We start from the raw sequence: 18132 nt of genomic DNA, 5'->3' as shown, positions 1-18132 counted from the left end.
AGTGCATCCACTCTGGCCAGGGAGATGGGCCCAGGCCTTGAACTGAGCACGGGGTAGCAGACAAGCAGTGACCAGGTGGGAAGTCACGTGGTGGATCAGCTGGACAAGAGCCGATCCTGCCTGGGGGGGTGGCAGGGCTTCACGCGATGCCTCGTGGAGCTGTCCTCTGGCCCAAGAGTGGCCTGGATGGAGTATCAGCCACAAAGCCGGAGAGGCCAGAACACGCACTTTCGCACTTTCGTTGATGTTCAGAGGGCTGCCCCCCTCTCCCTGTGGGCCCTTCTTTCTTCCCAGCAACCCTGATGTCGCCATGGCAACAAAGCTCAGACTGGGGCTGCTGGGGACCAGCTTGTAAGGTAGGGTGGTGGGCGGGGCTGGTGAGCTCAGGTGGAAACCATTCCCCACCCGGAGGTGCTACGTGCACACCTGGGGAGGGATTACACATGACAAGGTGAATCTGCCTGGGGTGAGGGTGGGGGTGATGGCTAAAGGAGTGAGCTTCTGGTGGAGGGGTAGAAATGACAATCACCCACAAGAGTGAGTAGTTACATGGGGCTTCCTCCCCTGCTCTTCATCCTCAGTGACACCAGGTTTAAGAGCACTGATCACTCACCCCAAGGCCAGCTGAGCACACAGTCCCCAAGCCCCAGCCTGACCCCATGAGTGACGCAAGTTGAGCTCCGCCTCTGCAAGGAGGGCAGAGTTCCAAACCTTTTCCAGCAGTCCCCAGAGTGTCATGGACCGTCCCTCTCAGCAGGGGTGATGAACATCATTCTGACCTCCCTAGCCGCATCCCCACCGCATCTGAGGTGCCCACGGCATACATGGGCAGCAAATAGTCAGGGTCTTCTTGAAGTTCTTCTGAGGAATGACTTGGGACAGATGCGGGAGGGCTGGGTACTCTGGGACCTGATGTGGCCCTGAGCTGCGGCCAGGGGTGCAGGCTCGGGAGAAGAGCTGCCCTGTACCACCAGTGCTGATCCATGAAGGTGGCCGGCAGCCATGTGGCAGCTTCCCCACCCTGGGGAGGAGTGTGATGGGGTAAGGGAGAGGGCTAGATGGGACTTGTGGGATACAGTGATGTATGCAGGTTTATCTGTGGCTGAAAGGCACCGAGAAGGCCTTGGGGCCTGGTCCCTGGCCCTGAGGTGGGATCAGCGGAAGAGCCCTCCTTCCTGTTCACAACCCCACTGTGATTTTTCCTCAGGCTCCCTAGCCATGCATTTGAAGAGTTCTTTGGTCACCCCCAGTCGGCCAGCCCAGGGCACGCTGTCTCCCCTCACCGCAGGACCACTGCTGACACCCGGCTCCCGCTCCCTCATCATCTCCCCCTTGTGTCAGCTGTCCATTACCCCACCTCTACCTCTTCCTTCTAATGATCCTTTTCAGTTTTGACTCCCATTGCTCAACCCCTCAGGCTTCCAGGTCAACCTTCTGAGAAGCCGAATCCATCAAACCCTATGTCATCTCTCCTCTTCAGGCTATTATCTCAAGCTGGCCGACCTCGATCGGCTGCCCATAGGCTGGGACCAGGCATGGTACAGAGAACTCTGGCTCTCCCTCTGGGGTAAGACGGTCATCTTTTGAAGGAATCATGAGCCTGGAGCAGCTGCAACTGGCATGTCTGTCAAAATTTCATGAACTGAGCACCTAACACATGCAGGGAATTTTTCTAGGCCTCCAGGACACCATGAGGTCAGAGGCCCGGCCTGGCCACTACCATTTTTTCTGCCAGCACACCGCCCTCTGGAGCCCAGCAGACTCTTCGCTAAGAAATAGGAGATGGGGGTATCTGTAGAACTCAGAATCGTGTGAGGGACCTAGCAGAGCCCCAAGAACTCTTCCTGCCCCTGCTGTTCATTGCAGACCAGGAAACGGAAGTGCAGAGAAGTGGCATATCCAATGATTCCTGGTTGAGGTGCCGGCACGGCCTCTGTCTATCTTCATTTTGGGGAAATGTCCATCATGTTTTTCCCTTGACTCGGAGAAAGAGAAGTCCTGATTCCCTGGTTCTGCAATTCTTCTGCTCATGCACCTTCTCCCTTTCTCCCACACCACCCCCCTCCTGCCTCCTCAGACTGCACCCAGCTTCAACCAACATCTGTGGGCTTGGGGAGGAGGATGCACTGGAGATCTTACGGCTGAGGAGCCCAGGGCCGGCCCTTGGCCCTCTGAAAAGCCACATGGGCTACCTCCCTAATGCTTCAGACTCCTCTGCTGTCGGCTCTGTGGCCTTCTGTCACCACGTGTTGATAAGTGAGTTTGAACTCTAAGGGAAGTTTGCTAAAACAGGACACCGCTGCCCTGATGCCTACCATAGATGACCTGTGTGAGAGCCTGGGCTTCCTGGCCCTTGGGCCACATGGGATGCAAGCAGGTTCACATCCAGGGGAGTCCAATCACTCCTTTCTAACCCCCAAATCTGCCTTCAGCCTAGCAGATTCCCTCCACATTGCTGCCTTTTGGCTTCCATTCCAAGTCTTCTTACTTTTTGTGCTCTGCTCCTTAAAGTTGCCCCTGTCCTTACCCTGAGACAGAAGTGTGTGTCTCTTGCCCCCCATCCACCCTCCCACTGTAAGCACCTCCCATTCTCCTTGCTACCCTGATCCAGCCTCACTCACTCTCCCCAGGATGGACCAATAGGGTGAGACAAAGAAAGACCAAGACAGGTCCTGACTGCCCATCCAGCCAGCAGCAGGGAGGCCCAGGTCTGGATTTCCAGCCTGGACTGCAGATCAGCATCCTAGAGACCCTTCTTAGAAACTCCTGTGCCTGGGCCGCCCCCCAGGAAGTTTGGTCAGTAAGTCTGGGACGCGGCCACGTTGAGCTTGCCTGTCCAAGCAGGAAGCCCCCCTCTCATCCCACTGGCAGTCTCCAAAGGGCAAAATTGAGAGAGAGAGAGAGAGAAGCAGAGAGAAATTGCATTAGGGAACAGTTGCCTCTAATTGTTACCAAACTTTTGCAAACCAAGAAACAACAAAGAAGGGAAAGCAGTAGATAATTAAGTACATAATTGTACACACCACTCGTTAATTAAGCTTTTACTCCTGGAACCTGCCAGAATCTGCTTATAAGGTGATAGCGAGAGGGAATGTGGCATATGGCAAGCCATCTGCAATACGAATGCTTTGTCAATGGAAACTTCCCTGCCCCACAAAAAGAATGAGATGCTAAATGCAGTTTTCCAGAGCAAAGCCATTTATCTTCATTCTGTGCAGAAAACGGGTTGACAGTACTGAGTACAGATGAAAGAGCGCCACAACGAGCCGAGGGGCTCCATCTGTGATGGTGGTGGTGCCCCAGCCACACACACCAGGCCCCCGCTGCTGGGCGGCCCGGGCCGGCAGTGTTCTGGGGACCCCTTGGGTGGCTTAGCTGCTGGGAGGCAGTTCCTTCAGGACACAGGAAGCGTAGAAGAGGGTTGGCACAGCCAGGGGCTATGATCAGCTCCTCTCTGAAATGCTCCCCTTCTGCGTGTGCAGGGAGTCAGACCTGTGGAAGGTCTTGAGAAAAGTGAGTGAAGACAGAGGGAGAGTTGACTGTCCCCTGTGTGTCGGCCAACAGCCCCCTGGTGGCCATCCCACCTTTGGAGCTTCTGGGACTTGAAGGTCCGTAACCTGTTCAAGCCCACTTCCTCAGCTGTAAAGTGGAGATAAATAATCTATCTTGGCTGCTGCCCTGGACTGATGAAAGACCTGGTAGGATGATGCAGAAATGATACCCAACACTGGGAGGTTAACATCTGAATGGAACTATTATTGTTCCATTGTGAACTCACACCTCCGCTTTTGGCCAGCCTTGTCCTGCAACCGGGCTCACAGCAGGCAAGCCCAGAGGGAGGGACTCTGCCCCGGGTACCCCAGGCAGTGGTGCCTGCAGTTCCCTTCATCCTAAGGGCCTTTCCAGTTCTGTTCCCTGCATTCTAAGAATCTTTTCAGTTCTGCTCCCATGTTCTAAGAATCTTACAGCTGTTGGAAAGGGGGCTCCCTTTCCTCCAGAAATGAGAAAGGGGGTCAATGGGGACACAGCAGGTCTGGGAACGTGGACACAGGCATGGCCCTACCAGGCTCCCGGACTGCATCTCCATCTCTGCTGCTCCTCAAACTGGGTCACCACCCCAGGGGAGAGGGGGCTGCCTTGGCCCTGTCAGTGGAGTCACATAGTACAAAGCATGGTGACTAATTGTGTGGAAGTTCCCCTTCCCCCCATGGACTTCCTAGTCTAGAACTGCCCTCTGCCTGGACTTTGGCCGGGACCCCAGCTGTTCACTTCTAGACTCTAAGGTGGGGGCACCTATTGCACTCATCAATGCCCTCTTTCTCTCCACAAGTATTCCAAGAAATCGCTTGTTGTACTGTGGAGACGTGGCTACCTGGCTTTGGGGCTCCTTATGTCCCCCAGCGACTTGCCTCTTCTGCAGATCCCACTGCTGTGTGCTCCGTGGTGGCTTGCTCTCCCTCACCCAAGCCTGACCAGGCCCTTCCACCAGGGCTTAACCCTTCTGCACAGACAGCCCCTGGGAGGCCCCCCGTTCCTGTCACACAAGAAGGACTCTGTACAGACCTGAGTCTGCTCCCTGGCAAGCAGGGCCATGGCTGGTTGTCATAGCTGCTGCCGGTCCTCATGATTCAACAGAAGATAGTCTCTGAGTGTCTGCGTAAGCCTTTCCTGTGGACCAGCACCCAGACATAGAGCCTCCTATGGCTTCCTCCCAAAACCCCAAAGGGTGGGCAGCCGGGGGTGAGGGGCATGGGGAGCCCTGGGTGCCGGCTGGACTCTGCCCCATGCCCTGGCCAGGGCCCTCCTTCCTTTAATGCTAACCATGTTCATTCCAGAAAAGACAGAGGGAGTACTCTTCACACTCAACACTTCACATCTCAATGGTTTTATTAGTCTCCACCTTTTATCAATCAGGCCACTGAGGCTATCCAATCCCCAGCATCATCACAGAGAGATTTCTTAGCTAGAAGGAACCACCGAGATGATGGGGTCCACTCCCCACTCATTTTACAGATGAGGAGAATCAGGCCTTCAGGGCAGGAGGGACTTGTGGTAGGTCACTCCCTGCCTCAGGACCTCAGCCCCAGCAATGCCTTGAGCCCAAGCAGATGGAGCCATGACTCTGGGAGGGAGCTGGCAGGAGAGGAAGCACCACTTTCTGGCCATCCCTGGGAAGGTGGCTTACCAGGACAGAACTGATCCCCAGGGCTGGCCAAATGGCCACTGTATTTCTAAGAACAGACCCGTTTTTTTACATTGCTAAGGGCCAGAGCTCCCTTGGGACATACTGTTTCTGACCAGCTGGGATGTGGGAGAGAAAAGGGAGAAAAAAGGTGGAATCCGGGCTTGGTGTCAGGTGGGAGGTGGGAAGCGGAGACCAGAGAGAAGAGCCAAAAGCGAGGCTCCCCTTCGGGCCCAGCCCTTAAAAAGGAACCGAGGAGAAGGCCCCACAGGCCTGCGCTCTGCTCTGAGCTGGCTACACTCTGCAGCACAGCTTCCTTCTCCGGGGTCTGCCCAGCTGTGGGCTGGCACAGAATTAGCGCAGATCCTGGGCCTCGAAGCCCCCAGGGCTTCACAGGAGGACCACAGGGCTCCAGAGGCCCCTCCTAGGAAAGCACATTTGCCTCGGAACCTTGGCATCTCTGGGCTGGAGGGGTGGAGGAGAGGAGCACTCCTTTGCAGGCTTTAAAGCCAGTGGAGTGGTTGGAGAGGAAAAGGAAAAATGAGGTGGGGGGGGTGGGCAGGGGCGGCTTTCTGGGACCCTCCTTCCTCCTGCCACCTCACCCCTGCAGACAGTTTTTGATGCCCTCCGCAGAGGAAGGGAGTGCCTGATAAGGGCTTGAGATGACAAACAGCACAGAATTGCCACTGGCCTGCCCAGCACTCCCACAATCCCCCCATTCTGCACACAGTTCCCCCAGAAACCTCTCTCCAGTCGGCTTGTGACCGGCCCTGGCACCCCCCAGGAGGCTCAGACAGCCTGCCAACAACCCATTTTGAGCTACCCTGCAGGTGCAGCTATGGGGCCACCTCTCAGAGAGCTGGCTCTCACCCAGATGCTCCAGGCAGCCAGGCACCTCTTCCCGGGGCCAGCACTCATGCTGGCAGGAGGGCATGACGTTGGTCTCTTTGGAGCACCTGCCCACTGCTCTGGGCCATGCATCAGGCCCTCAGCTACCCCCTACCCAGGCTTCTCCTTTTGGACGGTCTCTGAGGTCTCACAAGCCGGACCTGATGGGGTGAGGAGTTCTATCCCTGACAGGGCCCCCCCGGAAGTCCCCCACTTTTGCTTTTGCCCAGGAGTTAGGGTAGGCCAGGGAGGGGGGAGGGCCAGAACCTTCCCTTCAGGATCTCAATTATGTACCACCCACCTGGCCAGCCCTTCCTGGCTTCCTCCCACTCCTACCCTATGCCCATGGCTTCTCTCTCAAGCCTACGCCAGAAAAAAAAGAAACTGGCAGTTCTGCGACCCCCTTGGGTCCCCAAACCCTGCAGACCTGATGCTGGCCACAGCCTGGCTTCCATCCCCTGGTTCTCTGTCCCTCCCACTGTGACCCGTTACCACTTGCTTCCTCCCTGTCTGCCTTCCCTCTGCTCAAGCTGCAGGGTACATGCCAGGCTGCCATGCTGTCTCGTTGCCCCTTCTCACTGGGGTGAGGCTCCCACACCCTCAGGAAGTCTGTTTGGGACCTCCCTCCTCCTTTGCGGCTGCTTATAATGGAAAATCTGGACAGGTAGGAGGGAGAAGAGAAGGAATGGGCAGAGGCAGAGGAGGTGACTCTTAAACGATGCTGCTGTTGGGAAGAAACTTCTCAGGTAAAGTTGGGAGATCACGTTCTCCAGGAGCAAACATGCTTGCCCAACCCCTGGACGAGGGAGATGAATGGCCTATGAGACGTCGAGTTAATCTCCGAGGATCTTGCTCAGGGATAATATGAATTGGTTGTCCTGGGTGTAGTAATCAAGTGGACGGCTCTCCAGTACAAATGCTTGCATTCTTTCTTTGTTAGGAGGAGCACGGTTTAAAAGAAGAGCTCTCAGATGTCCCTTCTTTGTCTTCATGCATGAAGGGAATATAATTTGGTGTCTTTGGCAGATCCCTTAGAATGATGCACATGGGGATGACAGTCCCGTCACCTGCTCTCCTGTGGCTTTTTACCTGATCTGTACTCTTTGGGCATCTTTAGAAAAAATGTCCAGAAAGGGACCCCAGAAAGTTATCCCACGCATCCACTCACCTCTGGTTAGACCCCCAGGAGTCCCAGACAAAGAATAATCTTGTGCTCACATATTCTCCACAGCACAGACCCCTTTGCTCCTAACCCTCCCTCCCTGGCTGTCTTGGACTTGGAGGGTAGCTCTCCAGCCATTCGTCTGTCCCTCCCACAGTGCAGAACCCCTAGGTGCCCAGCGTTCAGCCCACTATCACTGAAGAGGGACAGGGTCTGGAAACTCCCAGAGAGTCCCACCCAGACAAATTTCATTTTTGAAAGTGAAGGTGATATTCCAATATATCCTTAAACGGGCTTGATCTTTTTAAAGCCTTGGTGTGAGTGATTTCACAGAGGCTGTAGTTTTCGTTTCTGCTCTCAAATGCATGGTGACTGATGGAGGGCACCGTCCTATGCTTGTGGGAATGGAAAGGTGCTGCTAGGTCAGGGTCATGGACAGGGCCAGCCACGGTCCAGATATTCCCCATGCTGTCACCAGGACCTGGGGCTAGGTTACCAGCCTTAGAAAAAGGGACCTTAAATGGCTGGTGGCTTGGAAGGGACAGGTTTGGGATACTGGTTCATAGGCTGTAACCTCATGAGCAATCAGGTTCTAAAAACCCGAAGGCCAATTCTTTCCTTACATGAGAACAATAACCATCATGAGGAATGCAGTCTCCCATTTGCCCATCAGTGCATTCTTCCTGTAGATGAGTTGACAACCTGGGACAGCGAATCCGAACCAGAGGCTTGGGGCAGAAATCAGATTGGAGAGGAGGCCGTGGGAGCTGCATTTGTGGGGTTCCCTACTGAGAAAATGCTGGCCCCAATGCTGCTGCAAAAGGGCTTCAACCACCAGGCAGAGGGAGGCCTGTGGCCAGGGTAGCATTGTTTGTCCAATCTGCCCATCATCTGAGCCTCCTCCTTATGCCTGGGGTCCCCTCGTAGGATAAGCAGAAAGGTTGCCTCACTTTAGCAGAAATGCCAACCAGTAGATACTCATTTTTCCATACTCCTCTGCAGCCTGGCTGCACAGAGCCCCAGGCCCCAGCGTGTTTAAGCAGGAGGCTGCAGATGGGAAAGTTCTCCATCCGGGCAACAGTGGTGGCCCGGCCACAGCCAGTTTCCAACGCCAGCTATTCTTCCAAGAGCTTTCAGCATCTGCCCAGCATCCAGGCCTTTCTATCTGCTGTGCAAACTGCAAGGGCCAGGACCTCAGCGTGTCAGTGGTGTCCTCTGGACCAGCTCTGCATCCAAATTTCACACACTGCTCCTGGTGGATTGCCTCCAGGCAGAACTGTTTGGCCCTTGCAGAGTTTGAGCTTCCTGGTGTCTTTAATAAATTCCATTTCTGCTCATATCCACCAGCGTCATTCTCTGTGACCTGCAAATAGGAACCCTACCTCGTAGATGACCCCTTGGCACTGTCACCTGTCACCTGTCCAGAGTCACACAGCTGGTGGCGCACCGTGGACAAGTCCTGAGCTCTCACTGCTGTCCTGCTGTCCCCACTGTCTACCTGGGGAGCCGTGAATGGGAATGTCGCGCTAGTGTAAAAGAGGGACCCATCCCTGCCAGGCGTGGTGGCCAAAACAGGCTTCTTGGAGACACTGGGCTAGAAGGGTGAGTAAACTAATGGGTGGGGAGAATGGGGGTGGTTTTCTGGGGAAGAGATGTCGTACGGAGCCTGGCCCTTTGGGCAGTAGAATTAGGAATGTTCTCAGGTTCCGGGGACACAGCCCCTGTGCCCCTGTGTCACCCCCCCCCCACTCCAGCCTCTGGCTCTGAGGTGACAGCAATAGAAAACAGAAAAATGAGCACTTGGCATCAATTAATTGCGAAGATGCAAAGAAAAATTGTTTTGAATATTAAAATTATAGATATAATGCTATTAGGAGCATGATTCAGAGTTTATGAAAACATTATTTATATTGATTTATTCCCAGAGCCATCAAGACTCCTTGAACATAATTAAAGTTGACATTTCCATTGCTGAAGCTAAATGTTGGTATCATATAATGAATATTCCATGCTTAGGATGGGCTGTGCGGCAGAAAGCATTAAACCCCAACATCTAGAGATTCCCACCCCACCCCCATCCCCCCATCACCCAGCCACCGTTGGACAGGCCTCTGAGGCCCTTTCTGGCCCCTGGCCCAGGGCTCCAGCCATCAGCCACCCCAGGAACTCTCAGAGCTCACAGGGACAGTGAGGACCAGCACCCCAAGACCTGGAGCAAGAAGGGGGCTCAGCCACAGACTGGGAGCCAGGGAGGAGCAGGGTCCAGACAGGAAGCCAGCTCAGCCAGGCTTTGGAGGAAGAAAGGAGGTTAGAGATGGAGAGATGGGAGGAGGAAGGAGGGGAGTAAGGAAGGCAGAGAGGATGGATGAAGGGGAGGGAGGGAGGTATGGAGGGAGGAATGAAGGGAAGTTCTTCCTCCCTGCCTTAGGAAATCCTCCACACTTCTAGGACCACAAAGCTGTGGCCTCTGGGCTAGCAGCTGGATACCAGTCTCCTCTTTCCCCAGAGGCATCCCTGGGCCATCCGCCCTCCTTTGTTGATGGCTTTGTAAGAGCCCCTGTGTCCTCCCAGGAGCCCATGCCCTGTCTCATCACCTCATCCTCCAAAGGCTGGAGTCTGTTCTCTCTGACCCCCTTTCCCCACCAAGCACACAAGGCAGCTGGTCTCTCCTGCTTGCCTTTATAAAACCCGAGGTGGAGGGAGATGCTCTAAGACGGTGAACTTCAAACAGTAAGATGGAGACCCACTGGCGAGCAGTGAGACCAATTTCATGGGCTATGACCAGTATTACCAAAATAAAAAAGAAGAGAATAAAAGAAAAAATTCAAGCAGAATATATCAGAGTACAAAGCAAGTAGAGTCCTGTGTACTATTTATTTTTCAAACTACTTTGAAATCTGTTTATTGCTCCAGAGTTTCGTCCAGATTTTAGTGTTTCCATGTCAGTTTCTGAAGTGTGGGAGAAATGGGTCTGTTCAACCCTATTATCCCTGTTATTTTTTATGTTGATTCCAGAATGTGTTCCTTTGGGCCCGGATGGGCTGGGGAAGGGGGTGTAACCAGGTTACACTACACACACTGCCCCACAACACACACACACACACACACACACACATACTCTCTCTCTCTCTCTCTCTCTCACACACACACACACACTAGCAGAGACTCAGAACTTATGCTCTCTACATGGTCTCTATATTGGCCCTCCATAACGCCTGCAGGAAAAATCAGTCAAGAGAACCATCTAGGAACCTGATTTTGTATTCATTAAAAGCTCACAAACAGGTAAAGCACCCACAATAGATTTGGTCACTCCCATAGACAGCATGTGCTAAGGCAGGAACTCCACAGACAGACCTCCACTGCGCTGGAGGGCCACCTGGAGGGCTTTTGAGTAAGCCTGAGCCACACTGTGGGGTGTCAGGGCAGAGACGGGGCTGGTACTGGGGGCAAGCAGGGGGATGTGGCCACTCCCAGGAGCACATTGACCACCAGCCCCACTGCCCCAAGTAATTTTTTTTCGGCCTGTTTTCTTCCTTGGTAAGTAGGACCCTCCCACAAGTTCTTCTGACAATTCTGTAAATGAACTCTTGGTAATATATTCCTTTCTGCTTAAACTAGCTAAGGAGGAGACTGCTCTCTCCAGACAGGCGACACGGGTTGTGGTGAGTGCAGGTCGAGTGCTCTGGACTCCGGGCCAAGGTGGTGGGAAGAGCCCCAGGCCCTGGCATAGGTGAGGACCCTAGGCTTCCATGGCTCTGGTCTTTAGAAGGTTGGGGAGATGGCTGGGGAGACGGCTTACCCCTGGCAGGAGCCATGAGGAAGTTCCCACTGGAGGGGTGAGCTGATGGAGCTGTGGCAGCTGTGGGGACCCCCTGGAGCAAAGGGAGGACCAAGGAAGGGCTGGACTCCATTGGGTAGGGTGGACTGGGCTCTTAGCTGCAGATGGCAGACTCCCACGATTCTTATTCCAGCAAAAATAATTTATTAAGGGGGCACAGATAGCTCACAAAGGCACCAGAAGATCCGAATAGACAACTCCTAGCAATGGACAGCTGCCAACACCACACCCCAGAACGAGGCTACCCAAGTGAGCTGCTGCCTCCAGAAAGTGCCAGAGCAGGAAACCACCCTCAAATGACTGACCCTGACATCAACTCTAGTAAAGTGGACACTCATGCCCTTCCTCCCTCTCCTCAAAACACGGCTCCTGAGTCAAAGCCTCCTGTGAGTGCACTGGATGGCAGGACCCAAGGGCACCTGGGAAGTGTAGCCTGTAGCTTCCCAGCCTTCCAGTGCAGAAGGGAAAGCACAGCAGGGTGTGGGGATAGAGGGTGAGTGAACCCACCCACCATGTCCACACACCCCTTCCACTGTCTTCTTCCTCAGTCCCAAGGGCTCAGGAGTGAGGAGCAAGGTGGTGAGATCTCCAGCTCCCTGCTGGGCTGTGAGCAGAGGCTGTGTGTGGGGCGGTCGGGTGATGAGGGCCGTGAGGACTGAACACATGAGCCCAGCCTCTTAGTCACCAACCACAAGCAGCTCCAAGTAGTTTAAGCAGAAACCAAGTTACCAGAGGATGTGCCGTAAGTCAGGGACCCTGGGAGGGCCCAAGAGCAGGTTTGGCAGCTGTCCAATAAGGAATATAGTATCGTCCAACATCTCACCGTAGAACAGCCAACACAGGCACCCCATCTCGCGCACCATCGCTGAGGATACAGCACTAACCTCTGCCACCACAGACCCTGGGATCAGGGGTGTCGGCAGCCACCCTCTCCATAACCATTTGCTTTCTGGGGTCATAGCTTCTGCTTGGTAGGATGTGGGTCATAGGCCTATGCCCTGGCTGTGAGGGAGTCTGGGAAACTAAGCATTGGGATTCCTTAGTGGGAGACAGGGACGTCTGGAGTAGGACTCCCCCCAACTTCTTAGGGTCTGGGTGGCCCAAAAGAATGACGAATGTCACCTCCAAACCTCCAAAGCCTAGGCCAGATGGGAGTTAAACCAAGAAACTGGGCCACTAGGGTGTGGGGCAGGGCCTGCCACAGCTCTCTCACTCAGGCCCCTTCAGATCCTCCTCTGCATCTCCCAGCTGAGGCACCTTTTTCTCCATCTTCCTAGCTCTGCCCTGCTCCTTGGTGCCAGACTACTGCCTGGCACATCATGGGTGTTGGCTAAATGTTTGTGAATTGAGCTGAACCGTCTGCGTTGTTAATCCGCCTGGCTCCTGTCAACACAACGCGGGTGTTTGCCTGGTGATGAGGCCCAGCCTGTTCTCCATCCAGAAACTCTGTGGGGAATGAGAAAATCTTGCTTTTGCAAGCGTCCTGTTAACTGTGACCGTGACCTTAAAGACTGGAGATGATTCTGGGACATGGTTAAAGACAAGGGGCACCAGGGGATCATGCGAGGGAGAAAGAGCTACATAATACAAATAGCAGGTGCCATTGATCAGATCCAGTAGAGAGGCCACGTGCTCCAGGTGGAGTCAGAGTACCGGAGTCTGCACCCACCTCCTGCTCAGCCCTGGGTAAGGTGCTTATCTACCCGGTGCCTCAATTTCCTCACACATAAAAATGGGGATAATAAAAGGATGGATTGGGCACCTTGGTGGCTCAGTAATTGAGTGTCTGCCTTCAGTTCAGGTCATGATCTCCTGGGGTCCTGGGATCAAGTTCCACATTGGGCTCCCCACAGGGAGCCTGCTTTTCCCTCTGCCTATGTCTCTGCCTCTCTCTGTCTGCAATAAATAAATAAATAAATAAATAAATAAATTCTTTCAAAACAATTTTTTTTTGGTAAATGTACATATGTGTGTAACCATCACCCCAACCAAGATATGGAACACTTTCATCACCCCTAGAAAGTTCCTTCATGTCCCTTTGTAGTCCCTATTTCCCTACCTCCCCCTCACCCCCTGCCCCGGCAACCACTATGGCTGAGCTTTAAAAGGTGAGTAGAGGGGCACCTGGGCAGCTGAGTCAAGTGTCTGCCTTTAGCTCAGGTCACAATCCCCAGGTCTTGGGATCAAGCCCCCGGTTGGGCTCCCTACTCAGCAGGGAGCCTGGTTCTCCCTCTTCCCCACTCCTCACCTCCAACCCCCCGCTTGTGTTTTCTTTCTTGTTCCCGCTCTCTCAAATAAGTAAAAATCTTACAAAAAATAAAAGAGGGGGGGATGAGTAGAAGAATAAAAGGTGAATGGGACTCAGCTAAAAAGGGGAGGTGGCAAAGGCACAGAGAAATATAACATCAGTGTGGTTGTAGGAAGCTATAAGTGGTTCCTTATTATTGGAGTCCAAGGAGCAAGCCAGGAGAAGCCAGGGATAAAGCTGGAGTTGTATGAAGGAGCCTGACAGAAGACATCATACACTTGGAAGGAGCTGGAACTTCATTCATTGGACCAAGGATCACAAACCCAAGTGCCAAAAAGAAGCCAAATATGAGACCTCACTGAGGGAAGCAGGGTATGTGCACGAGAGGAACAGAGAGCCCAGTGTCCTGAGGAGCAATAGGGGTGGTGAGGCCTGCCGCTAGCTAGAGAGTGTAGACTCAAATGGGAGCCTCCCCTACCCGGCCTCTTGGCACTGTTGCTTGCAGAGATTTGGGCCCAACAGGGCCAACATCTGGTTTCTCTTTTTCTTTTTCTTTTTTTTTAAAAAGATTTTATTTGACACAGAGAGCCCAAGCAGGGGGAGCAACTGGCAGAGGGAGAGGGAAAAGCACACTCCCCTCTGAGCAGCTCCAACTCACTTTGGAGCAACTGCAGGAAATGTATTCTAAGAGTACTGAGGCCAGTCAAATGTATAGGTACTGTACTCCTCGCTTATGCCAGGCTCTGATCCAGGCCCTGGGAATAGAGCAAGGAAGACGACAAGGCCCCAGGCCAGCCCTTTCTGGGCCAGTCAAGAACATGTCGTCTCAGCCAGGTGAGTGACTTGGTGGCCTTGCCCTCCTGGATGGGTAGAGGAGAAAAGCCTCTGAGCAGACAATTTGTCAAACACTGAGAGTCAGTGCTGGGAGAGGCAAAGTAGAGTGAGGTGGAGGCAGAGATGGCATGATCAGCAATGCAGGGGGCACCTCCCCAAGAAGGTGCCCTGATGGCACCAAGCCATGGGGAAATCTGGGAAGAAGAATGTTCCAGACATTCTGAGGAGCAGACCCTCAGAGGCCCAGGGGCAGAGTGTGTTGGTGTGGTTGAGGGGTGAGGCGAGGCAGATCCTTAGGGCCCTGTGGCTTTGACTTGGAGTGGGGACAAGAGCCACTGTGGGGGTCAGAGCAGAGGAGTGGAATGGTCTGGCCCAGGTTTTAATAAGATCACTCTGGCTGCTGGGTTGAGGATGGGGCACAGGCAGTGGCAGTGACGCCAGGCTGCTGTACTCCTCCAGGAGAGACAAGAAACAGCCGAACCAGAGCGGAAGCAGTGAGGCGGTGAGAAGTGGTCAGACCTGGCTGACATCTTGAGGTGGAGCAGGCCGCCTAGCTGGTGGACTAGGTGGGATGAGGGAATAGCTCCAAGGACTGGGTCTGGCTGCAAGGATGAAGCTGCCATTTAACAAGATAAGGAAGCTTCGGGAAGAGCAGGGTAGGTTTTTTTCTGGGAGGCAGGCAGGGGTGTGTGTGGGTGCATGGACAGGGATGTGTGGACAGGACAGCAGCACAGTTATGAAAATAGCTGGCAGAAAGGCAGCACCACGCATGGGAAGTTGGTTCCTGAGGACTCTGAGGCCTGATGTGATTTATTATTTTTTAAAGGATTTTATTTACTTGACAGAACACAAGCAGGTGGAGCGACAAGCAGAGGGAGAAGCAGGCTCCCGGCTGAGCAGGGAGCCCGAAGCAGGGCTCGACCCCAGGGCCTGGGCAGAAGGCAGAGGCTTAGACGGAGCCCCCAGTCTGATGTAATTTAATCCTCCCGGCAGCCCAGGGAGGAAGGTGCTGTTTCTGTTCCTTGCGGCAGGACAACTGCTTAAGATATTACTCTGCATTCTTTCTGCCGGTTCTTGCCTCCTACCTTGTCACCTCCCCACCGCAAAACCAAAACAAAACCCAGGCAGCCAGGTCCCAGGTAGTGGAGGCAGAGAGCAGAGTGGCTTGAAGGCTCAGCTTTTCCTGCTTTGGGTCAGAGCCCAGGCTCAAAAATGAGCTAGTATCTGGGGGTTGGGGAGGGGAGACAGAGCCCCAGGTCAGGCCACAGAGGAGCTTCGAGGTGTCCACAGCCTCCTCTAGAGCCCAAAGCAGCAGAGCACAGCCCAACGAAACCACAGCTACCCCCATGGCGTAGTGAATGGGGAACACCACATACTTGCTCAGTCTTGATAGGAGCCCACACCCAACTGAGAAAGAGTTCCCTCCCAGCATAGTGGGACTGGGTATGGAGGTCAGATCATTCTAGTTATCAGTGACACAAAGCCCAGCCAGAGGGGCTTAACCCCAGCAGTGTGCTGGAGCTGGTCCTCATAGACTTGGAAGGGCCAACCGTGTGTACTTCTTCCCAACTCTGTTCAATGACAAGCAGTCGGTAGCTTGAGTCAGCCAAGGTAGGAGTGTGTACACTCCGGGAATTGGCAAACACACCACCTCAGGACTCTCTCTACCCCACCCCGCACCCCTGAGCCCATTGTTACACATCCTCAGGCAGGTGGCCCTGGGCCATCCAGGGGTAGGATTGATTGTGGGACACCCATGCATCCTCACCACAACTCAGACTTTCTCCCCATTATGTCCCCAGGTTCTTCCCAGGGTGGCACAATGGTGGCCAACGGCTTTAGACCTTAGAAGTCCCAGTGGAGGAGAGAACTTCTTTTTCCCCCATGTCCCAGCAGAAGGCCCTTAACGAAGCTTCACGGGTTCTACTGGGTCACAGGCTCAGCCTGAACCAATTGATAATCAGGAGGAAGAAAATGCTGATGGGCCAAGCCTGGATCGGGACCCATGGGGTGTGTGGTGTGTAGTGAGGACTCCTACACTAACCCACACACTGGGAGTGGAAGGAGGGGTAATGGACGTCGCGCAAGTAACACTGCAGGGTTCCACCACACTTATCTTTGTGGTACAAATTTATTTGGAGTGGCCCAGTGTCACTCAGCCAACTCAGGAGTCCTGTCACCAAGACCCAGGCTCCCTTCATTGTCCCGCTCCGTCCTCCTCAGGATCAGCCACGACTACTGAAGCTCTCCCACGGCACCACCCAGACGGCCAAGGGCAGATTGGGGGCCACAAGTCCTCTGCCCCCGGCAGCCTATCAGGAGAAACCCTCCCCTCACATCTCACTGGTCAGGACTGGGTCACACGGCCTCCCCTCAACCGTTCGTGGTTTACCTGCGGGAGGACAGTGGTCAGCAGGGTCTGCTCAGGGGGTTGATTACATTGCTGAGAGCAGCATGGTCCCCACAGCGAGGCAGAGATTGAAGAGAGGCGTCTGCATGCCTCCTGAGGCCCAGGTAAGGAAGAGAGAGCCACGCGCCTGCTTCTGAGCCTTGGAAGGGGAGGAGGGCTGGGTGGGCCCCCACAGGGTCACCACTCATCCTGGTTTGTACAGATACCTGATTGATGCCCATCGTCCTAGTGCCCTTTCTAATCGCACCTCCTTTCCCTGTTGGAGGGGTCCAGAAGGTGAATGCTGGGGTCCCTGTAAGAACAGAGCGTAGGACACTGGGGAGATCTCTAGGTTGGGCCAGGGCAGGAAGCATCTCTGCTGGGGTTTTCCAGAGGCCTCTTCTGCAGGTTCCCAAACAGGCAGAAGCCTGGAGCAGGGGCTAGGAGCTGGGGTTCTGTTCCCCACCCTGCTCAGAGAGCCTGGAAGAGGTTGGCATACTCCCTACTGAGGCGTCAGACACAGCCTAGCCAACATCTCCCCCAGAGAGCTGAGGACCTGGCTGTGGCCTCCTCGAGCCTCATCCCTGATGCTGTCTTTGTTGGGGACGTCGGAAAAGTCTTTGAAGGGGGTAGTGCAGGAGCAATGAGCAGCAGAGAAGCTGGGGACCATCTTAGGCAGTATTTTCCAACTGGCCATCGGCACCTGTGAGTGGGAGAACCACTTCATGGATTGCAACCAGCCTTTGGGGCAGGAGTGGGGGAAGAGAACACAAAATAAAGAGTATGACACATGTAGTAAGGGAAACATCAGTTTGCAAAATTTGGTCTCAATTTAGGTTTTATAAATCAACATATGGGGATTGTATGGTGTCCGGATGTGAAATGCATTTCAAAAACCTATGGAAAACAATAGTGCAGCCCAAGCCCAGAGAGGCAAAGAGGCCTGTGCAAGGTCACGCAGCAAATGGGAGTGAGGGCCAGGCAGTGAGATGAGGTCCCCTGGCTGGCAGCCCACCCGCTGACTCAGCAGCTGATTTTGGAGCTTCTGATCTCAGCCTGCCTGTGCTAGGTGCTGGGACAGGGCTGCCTGGATGACTAAGGCACAGAAGCCATTTCAACATGAGGGGCGTATGAGGAGCCCAGGAGAGGGACATCTGGCCTAACCCCCAGGTGGGAGGTGGGAACTGGGAAGGGGGAAGGGGGGATCAAGAAAGGACTCCTGGAGGAGGGACCTGCGTGGTTAGATGCACATCTATTCACAGAGAGGAAGGAGCCATCTGAGTGCTCTCTTTCAGAGGGCGTGGCTCAGACAAAAGCAGGGGCACGAGGGTACAAGGTGCTGTCAGGGGACTGGAGAGGGTGCCAGTCCGTCTGAGGCTGGATACTCCCTATACTATCCTTCCAAGGCTCTGCCTTCTTCCTCCCCCTCTCCCATCTCTTTGGCTCCAGCTGGGGAGGAGGATCCCCCCCAAACAGCCAATGACCTCAGGCCTGTGTGAACCCTCAGCCCAGGCCCCTGTGCTCCCTCCACTTGCTCTGGGCCTCTGAGCTGCCCAGCCTACCCAGCCCCCATCTGCCCACTCCGTGC

At 54.3% G+C, this 18132-nt stretch overlaps 1 long non-coding RNA gene and 1 other non-coding gene across 2 annotated transcripts; both read left to right on the top strand.

Annotated features, from left to right (window-relative positions):
* Nucleotides 1-2917: 2917 nt before the first annotated feature.
* On the top strand, nt 2918-12904 carry LOC111098226. Its single transcript, XR_005367580.1, has 3 exons — nt 2918-8834; nt 10854-10965; nt 12351-12904. It is a non-coding gene; the product is annotated as an uncharacterized LOC111098226 (long non-coding RNA).
* Nucleotides 12905-15841: 2937 nt separating this feature from the next.
* Nucleotides 15842-15986, top strand: MIR8832 (microRNA mir-8832). Its single transcript, NR_128778.1, is given in 1 exon segment — nt 15842-15986. It is a non-coding gene; the product is annotated as a microRNA mir-8832 (primary transcript).
* Nucleotides 15987-18132: the final 2146 nt, after the last annotated feature.

Source organism: Canis lupus, chromosome 12 (genome assembly GCF_011100685.1).
Source record: "Canis lupus familiaris isolate Mischka breed German Shepherd chromosome 12, alternate assembly UU_Cfam_GSD_1.0, whole genome shotgun sequence".
Classification (NCBI taxonomy): Eukaryota; Metazoa; Chordata; class Mammalia; order Carnivora; family Canidae; genus Canis; species Canis lupus.
The sequence above is the reverse complement of the archived record's forward strand: the minus strand, read 5'-3'. Positions and strand labels throughout refer to the sequence as shown.